The sequence below is a fragment of the Arachis ipaensis genome, chromosome B06, assembly GCF_000816755.2.
Source record: "Arachis ipaensis cultivar K30076 chromosome B06, Araip1.1, whole genome shotgun sequence".
NCBI lineage: Eukaryota > Viridiplantae > Streptophyta > Magnoliopsida > Fabales > Fabaceae > Arachis > Arachis ipaensis.
In genome coordinates, this window is record NC_029790.2 from 42724233 (window position 1) to 42732382 (window position 8150).

At 38.2% G+C, this 8150-nt stretch overlaps 1 long non-coding RNA gene across 1 annotated transcript in view; it reads left to right on the top strand.

The window, feature by feature from the left end:
- LOC110263968 overlaps positions 1538-8150 on the top strand; it is a 15610-nt gene continuing 8997 nt past the window's right edge. The window contains exons 1-2 of the long non-coding RNA XR_002349695.1: positions 1538-1784; positions 4793-4795. This is a non-coding gene — a long non-coding RNA (uncharacterized LOC110263968). The remainder of the gene's footprint in view (positions 1785-4792; positions 4796-8150) is intronic.

Consider the following 8150-nt stretch of genomic DNA (forward strand, 5'->3'; position numbering starts at 1 on the left):
GGAGAAGGTTGTTGCCAAGAAGAATATCCAAATGCTTGAGGCTCCTCCCACGGTGGTTGATATAATATAGATAAATCAGGGTCGAAAATTCTAATTCCTTGGGACTATGTGATGGATATAGGGATTTAGGAGTTTAGGTAATTATTTTTTTATTATGTCAAATTCATATTAAATATATGATATTCTTGTTTATGATGTATGTTAACATATTCATATTTGTGTTGTTGAGAATTCATAGTAGAAAGACAAAAACAAAAACTAACAAGAGACAAAGAAAACAAAATCCTAAAGCAAAACTACCAAACAAATAAAAAGCAAATTATTCACAATATTCACATATATACAATAACTAATAACAAGGCACACATTTGCAATTCCCTGGCAACGATGCCAAAAACTTGATGGAAGGTTATCGTCGGTTAGGAATTTTCACAAAATAATTCCGTTGCAAGTATAGTCCAAACCAACAAACAACCTTAATCAAAGTTTAATTTGTTTGTCACAAATGCAAACCCAATAAAAATAACCGAGAGTATTGTTCCGGCGTCGTTCTCCCTAGGAATTACAATCGAATGCTCAATTATTGGTTATGAGGTTCAATGGGGTTCGCGGATAAGAAGGCAAGAATTTAAATGACAAGAAATTTAAATGACAATAAAAGTAAATCAAATAACTAAATATAACAACTACTAAGGAGAAACATTCATGACAAGGATTGAGAATCTAGGTTTTCTATCCTAGTCATTAATCATAATACAATAATAAGCAAGAGATAATCCTATTTCGTTATCTCCAACATCGGGAGAAAATCAAATAAGACTAGTTAATCTCAATCCTTAAGTCCTAATCAACTTACTAATTGAATTAGCTAGAGATTAGCGTCAATGGAAACAATATTAACTAACAAATCTAGATCACCAACATAAGTTGGGTATTAATGACTCAAGAGCACCTAATTTCTCTTTCCAAGCCAAGAATGCACAAAATCTACTCTAAACCTAGGCCAAACATTTTGTCAAACACTTGGAAGGCATAAAAGAAAAGTATGGTAAAATTGCAAGAAATATAAAATCTAAAACTACTCAATGCAAGAAAATAACAATGATGACTCAAGCAAGCAAGAAAAGAACATAAAACATCAGATTTCATTAAAGAAAATTCAAAGTAACAAGAGTGTTCATAAACTAAAAAGTGGCTCAAATGAGAAATTAACAAGAAGAAATAAGAAAACAAAGATGTAATAACGAAATTGCAAGGAAAACTAAATGCAAACAAGAAATAAAACCTAAATCTAAGAGAGTTTGACCTAATTCTACCCTAATTCTAGAGAGAAGAGGGAGCTTCTCTCTCTAGAAAACTACCCTAAAACATGGTCCTAAGCTACACTAATTGCTCCCCCTTGTTCCCTCTTGAATTCTACATCAAATAGCTCCAGAAATGAGTTAGATTTGGGCCTGGATGGCTCACAAATCGCCCCCAGCGTATTGCCTTTAAGTTGGTCACGTGACACTTGTCACGCGTACGTATGGGTCACGCGTACGCGTCGCCTGGCAGATTTGCTTCCCACGAGAACGTGTGGGCCATGTACACGCATCGACATGAATTCTGCAAATGCTCATTTCGTCATGAATTCTCCACTTTGCATACTTTTCTTTTCACTTCTTCCACCCAATCCTTGCCTTTATGAACTTGAAATCACTCACCAAACATATCAAGGCATCGAATAGAATTAAAGTGAATTAAAATTAGCAATCTAAAGGCCTAAAAGGCATGTTTTCACTCTTGTTAGATCATGGTACATCTTGGTACTTCCTAGGTGGATAGAGAATCTGCTCCTATGAACCTCCTTCAACATATCTTGCCACAAATTCCCAATATTCAACATGCATATCCAACCCTTGTACCTCCACATTCCATCTCTGTCCCACAAAACTCCCCATTGCTTTCCCTTCTCGATTTTCGGCAACACCTTCTGTAACTATTGATCGTTTTGTTGAGCTTTTAAAATTTTAGACTTGAAGTCACTAGAGATCTACAGTTGGTTCAGAAATACATTCCCATTAAATTCTCCGACACTCAGTCTTAAATCCCTAAACTTGCTCACCAACTCCTCTTCCTTAATCATCATCCAAGCGACTATCAACGACTTCTGACTCAATGCATCCGCTACAACGTTCGCCTTCCCTGGGTGGTAACTTCACTCAAAGTTGTAATCCTCCAGCAACTCCATCCACCTCCTTTGCCACATGTTGATCTCCTTCTGATTAAAGAGATACTTGAGGCTCTGATGATTGGATTTTTGTGTGGTCTAGAATTCACAATTGAAATCTCGTTGTAAGTATAGTTTCTAAACCAACAATAGTCCTTTCATACAAAAGATTGTTTGTCACAAGTAACAAACCCCTAAATTTATAAACCGAAGTATTGAACTTCGGGTCGTTCTCCCTAAGAATTGCAAACAAATGTTCTTGTTATTGGTTATGAGGTATTGTTTGGGGTTTTTGGAATAATAGGCAAGAAATATAAATGGCAAAGGAAATAAACTAATAACTAACAAAGCTCTTGGCAAGGTATGAGAACTAGAAGTCCCATCCTAGTTATCCTCCTCAATTGTGACCACAAATTGTCCATTGCTACCACTTAGTTAACCTCTAACCATGGAGGAAAGTTAAGTGGATGAATTAACTTGATTCCACAAGTCCTAGCCAACTCCCAAGGGAAAGACTAGCTTTAGTGGTATCCAAATCAATTAGCAACTTCTAATCAACAATCAACAAAGGAATTAGACAACTCAAGCGACACTAATTACTCTACCAAAGCCAAGAGGTACGAAATCTACACTAAAATCTAACCAAGTATTTTATCAAATACTTGGAAGGCATAAAAGGAAAGCAAAGTAAATTGACAACAAAAATAGAATCTAACAACAATTATGACAATGAATTAACAACAACAATCAAAAGGAACACAACTATTATGAATTACCTCTAATTGAATTGAAAGAGAAGAGAAGGAACAAAAATAGATCTATAACAAAGCATGGAAACAAAATAGAAGAGATTACAACAAAAGAATAGAGGAAGATGAATGTAACAACAAGAATTGAGAAGCAAAAGTAGAAGAAGGCATGAATGAAAACCTAGATCTAAGAACTAATCCTAATCCTAATTTCTAATCCTAGAGAGAAGTGAGAGCTTCTCTCTCTAAAACTAACTTTCCCTCCAAAAATTAAACTAAACTAAACTAATGTGTGGAAGTATATGATCCCCCCTTCCTCCCCTCAATCATTGGTCCTTTTGAGTGTTTTTGGAGCCAAAGTTGACTTGGATTGGACCATGCAGGCCTTGAGAATTCGCTGGCCACAATTTCATTAAAAAATATCATAAATCAACACTGACGCGTACGCACTCAACACGTGTACGCGTCCCTGGGCGATTTCGCAAGGTGCGCACGCGCGTCCATGGCTGAATTCAACTCTTTGGCTCTTCATGATCTTCTCCTCTTGCATGCTTCCTTCCTTGCTCCCTTGATCCATTCCTAGCCTTTTTCAACCTGAGATTACTAACAAACACATCAAGGCATCTTATGGAATTAAGGAGAAAGTAAAGTTATCTAATCAAAGGCCAAAAAGCATGCTTTTTACACTTGAGCACAAATAAAGGAGAGATCGCAAAATCATGCTAAATCATTGGCTAAATATGAGAAAAGGTTAGCAAAATGCTCTAAATCCAACGCAAGATAAACCCTGAAAACGGGGTTTATGAACCTCCCCACACTTAAACCAAGTATGTCCTCATGCTTGACCAAGAATGAAGCGAAGGGATATGACATTTATTCAATGCACTAAACTACATGAATTCTATCTAAATGCAACTACCTAGGATGAATGCAAATGCTTGGTCAAAATAATTCAACTTCCAAGAGAATAAATATATGAGCATAAGAGCTAGAATAATAGGGATCAAGTTCAAACCACAATTGTATTGAATTGTCAAAAGAATTTCAAACTTGCAAGAATATAGATAATGGGGGTAAATACATGTAATTGAGCTATTGAACCCTCACCGGATGTGTATTCGCTATATTCACTCAAGTGTTTAGGGGTTTATTCACTCAATTCTCTCCTAATCACGTTTTCCAAAGTTTGTTCTTCATCTAACAATCAACAATCATTCAATGTATGCATTCATTTATCATGAGGTTTTTTTCATAAGTTGTAATGGGGTTAAGGTCAAGGTAGGATCATGTATGGTTGAGTGGACTAGAGATTTGAATCTTTGATTAACCTAGACTTTCCCACCTAATCCATACAATGACCTATACAAATTCTAATCTACCCTAACCAACCATCATTCACTTTTTACATGCTCATGCATTTCTTTTGATTTTCCCAACACTTATGTATTGATCCTTATTGAGCCTTGCTTTGGGGCATTTTGTCCCCTTTTTATTCCTTTCTTTTTCTCTTTTTGTTTTTTTTTCTTTTCCTATTTATTTCCTTTTCTTTTCTCTTCTTTTTGTTTCTTTTTTTTTTTCAATGCATAAGGTCTATACATTTAATCAAAACATGAGCATGCACCCAATTTCTCAAATACAAATGCAAAACACTCTTTTATCCCAACCAATGTTCCTAATCTCCCCAAAACTTGAATATAATACACTCTCACTAGCCTAAGCCAATCAAAGATCCAAACAAGGGACTTTATTGTTTTCCGCTTTAGGCTTGTAATGTGCTAAAATTAGAACAATTGGGTTAAGCGTAGGCTCAAAATTGGTTAATAATGGAGGATAGAAGGTAGGCTATTTGGGTAAGTGAGCTAATTGAAATAATGACCTCAGTCATATAAATGTATGAATATAAGGAATAAATGGACATATAGAATCAAGCAAACCAAGGATCACAATCATAGGAACAGATAATCACACGCAAGAATGGAAAATGGGTGGTTATAAGATGTAACCACATCAATAGGCTCAAATCTTACATGCTTGTGTTCTTGGCTCAATACATGCTTCATAAAATATGAATTCAAGCAAGTTACAAAAATTTTCAATCAATTGGGGTGTGCTCTATGAATGGATTCTTTTGAAAATTTCATCATTTTGACTAAGCTTATTAATACACTGTTGTGATTGAGAGTTTATGAAAAATTCCTTAGTTCACCCTTTTCTTTTCAATCAAAACAGGTTTCATATGAAAAAGGGTTAACTAGGTATTAACAATTCCAAAACAAATTCTAATCACAACCATAAGCTAAAAGATAACTATATAAGAAAAATCCAACTAAAGTATGAAATCTAGCATCCAAAATGACAAAGTATGCAACAACTAAGGCAAAAGTATCTAAAGTAATCCAAAACAACCAATATATGTAACGATGTGCAAAACAAGATAACTAGGAGAATATAACTAGGAAATATGCCAAAATGTTCACCAATCCACCAATGGTGCCAACGGAAACCTCCCCACACTTAAAGATCAAGCATCGTCCCCGATGCTAATCCTCAGGCTCAGAGAGAGGTACACCAGTCGGCTCTGGCTCAGGCTGGGGCTGTGGCTGAGGTGTCTCCTGAGTAGCCTGGGTCTGGGATGGTGCCTCCACATGAACCGGCTCCTCCTCATGAGTATCCTCATCATGTAAATCCGCATGCTCCTCCTCGTGGGTCTCCTCATCCGAACTGGAAGACTCTGGCAGAGGGGGCAGCTCAAGGCCCTAGGCCACAAACATCTGGTCAATCTGATCCAAGCGACACATGATCTGACGCTGGCCGCACTCCATGAACCGGAAAAGATGCTGAACCAGTAAGTAGGTCGGCTGAGGTGCTGGTGGTGGTGGTGGTAAAGGGAGTGCTGCTGCAGCTGCTATTGTAGAGGCTCCCGCTGGGGCTGATGACGAAGATGGTCCAGCTCCCTCCTCCACTGCTCTAGCTCTAGATCAGCGCCAGGAAGGAGGCTTCTTGTTCACCCAAGACCCCTATGGAGTGGTCACTGGCTCCTTCTCCGGGAGCGGTGGGGGTGGTGATACGTCCTCTGGGAGCCACTAGACACCGGCCCACTAAATCATCTGGGTGACAAGGACAGGAAATGGAAATATACCTCTAATGTGGGCCCGCCACATGAACCGCCTGATCAGCCGGGGGTAATAGATCTCCTTCCCCTCCAGCACACAGCTGATCAGGATTAACATAGCCACAGGGATCTCTGAGAAGTGGGTAGTCGGCATGAGGTAGTGGGCGAAAATCTGCTGCCATATCCTGGCCTCCTTGCTCAGATAGATAAACCGCATATCCTTGGGTGCCTTGTTTTCTGCATCCATGACCCAGGGAGCCTTCAGGGTAGCTACCACTGCTCTCAAAGCATCAAAGTCAAAAGTCATGCAGTGGAGCTCCACCTCGGCCTGCTATAAGGCATCAGTATCACCTATCTTCGGCCTACAAGTAAGGGCATCCTCAAGGGCCTGCTAATGGGATATTTTTGTGGAAGAAACGAATTTCTCCAAAACACCCAAATCTAACCGGTAAGTGCACCGGGTCGCATCAAGTAATAAAACTCACGGGAGTGAGGTCGATCCCACAGGGATTGATGGATCAAGCAACTTTAGTGGGTGATTAGTTTAGTCAAGCTAACATTGAATGATTTGAGTGACAATTGAAGCCAACGGAATGTAAACTTGCAGGAATTATAAAGTGCAGAAAGTAAAATTGCAAGTAACTTAAAGAGCAAGAAAGTAAAATAGATGAAACTTGAATTGCAAGAAATATAAATTGCATGAAAGTAAAGGGGACTGGGTGCAGGGAAATTAAATGAAAGCAGTAAATCAAAGCTTAGAACGATTGCAAGGAAATTAAAATTGCATGAAAAGTAAATTCAGATCACAGTGGCTCAAATGTAAAATGCAGAGGAACACACGTGCAGGAAAGTAAATGAGATTTGCAGCAGGCTTAATGTAAATTGAATTGAGGAACCGAACAGAAAATGAAATGCAGCTCAATTGCAATAACTAAAGGAAAGTTGAAGATCTCAGGGGTTGGATGAGACTAGAGACCAAGTCTAGATCTCAATTCCTTCCTTGATCCAACAGTGAACAATTTGCAGAAGAAATAGAGATGAAAGCAGTAAAGAGAGTTTTAATTCAAATTGCAATTCACTGAAAGTTTGCAGAAGAGGAAAATAGAGAGAATTCTCAAGTTGAGATTGAAACAGAATTTCTTCAATTCTCAACCCAAAAAAAACTAAAGAGAGAGAGTTCTGTATTCCTAATGCTCCCTAGTGGAGCTCGCCCCCTATTCTCTCTATTCGGGCCTTTTTTCTAAAATGAGAATGATGCCTTATATAGGCATTTTTACAAAATGAAAATGAAATTCAAAACAAATTACCATTAAAATGAAATTTCTATTCTAACTATCTCTTGTGCCTTTGAGTGGTGTCAATTGGGCCCTTGCTCTTGATGGAATTGGGTTGATAGAGGCCTTGGTTGATTGCTCTTGGAGTTTGGAGAAGAACCGAATTGAACCAGGTTGGAATCATGAAAGCTTGAGTAAAAGTTGGAGTAAAAGTTTGAGGCTAACTTTTACTCCAACTTTTCACATCAGCCACCCTTCTTTGCTGATACCAACGTTGGGGCAAAAGTTAGGGGTCAAACTTTTGCTCCAACGTTGGCCTCCCCTTGCATACTCATGGCGCCAACGTTAGCCAAAAAGTTAGGGGCTAACGTTGGCGCAAACTTTTGCTCTCCAGGGTGTTGATTTGTGATGCCAAAAGTTAGCCAAAAAGTTTGAGGCTAACTTTTGCTCCAGCTTTTTGCCCAAAAGTTAGCCAAAAAGTTTGAGGCTAACTTTTGCTCCAGCTTTTTGCCCAAAAGTTTGCACAAAAGTTTGAGGCTAACTTTTGGTCCAGCTTTTTGCTCCCTGGTTCATTTTCAATTAATCCAAAAGTTTGAGCTAAAGTTTGAGGCAAACTTTTGCTCAAACTTTTTGTCCTCTCTTCCTCCTAGCCATTCCTTCTTGTTTCAACCTTCTTCAAAACTCTTTTTCACCTATCATCAATCAACCAAACACATCAAAGCTTTGCTCAAAATCATGAGTTTGTTATTCTTTCATAATATATGACAATTATAGCATAAAATCTCATGAAATTGCATTAATTCATC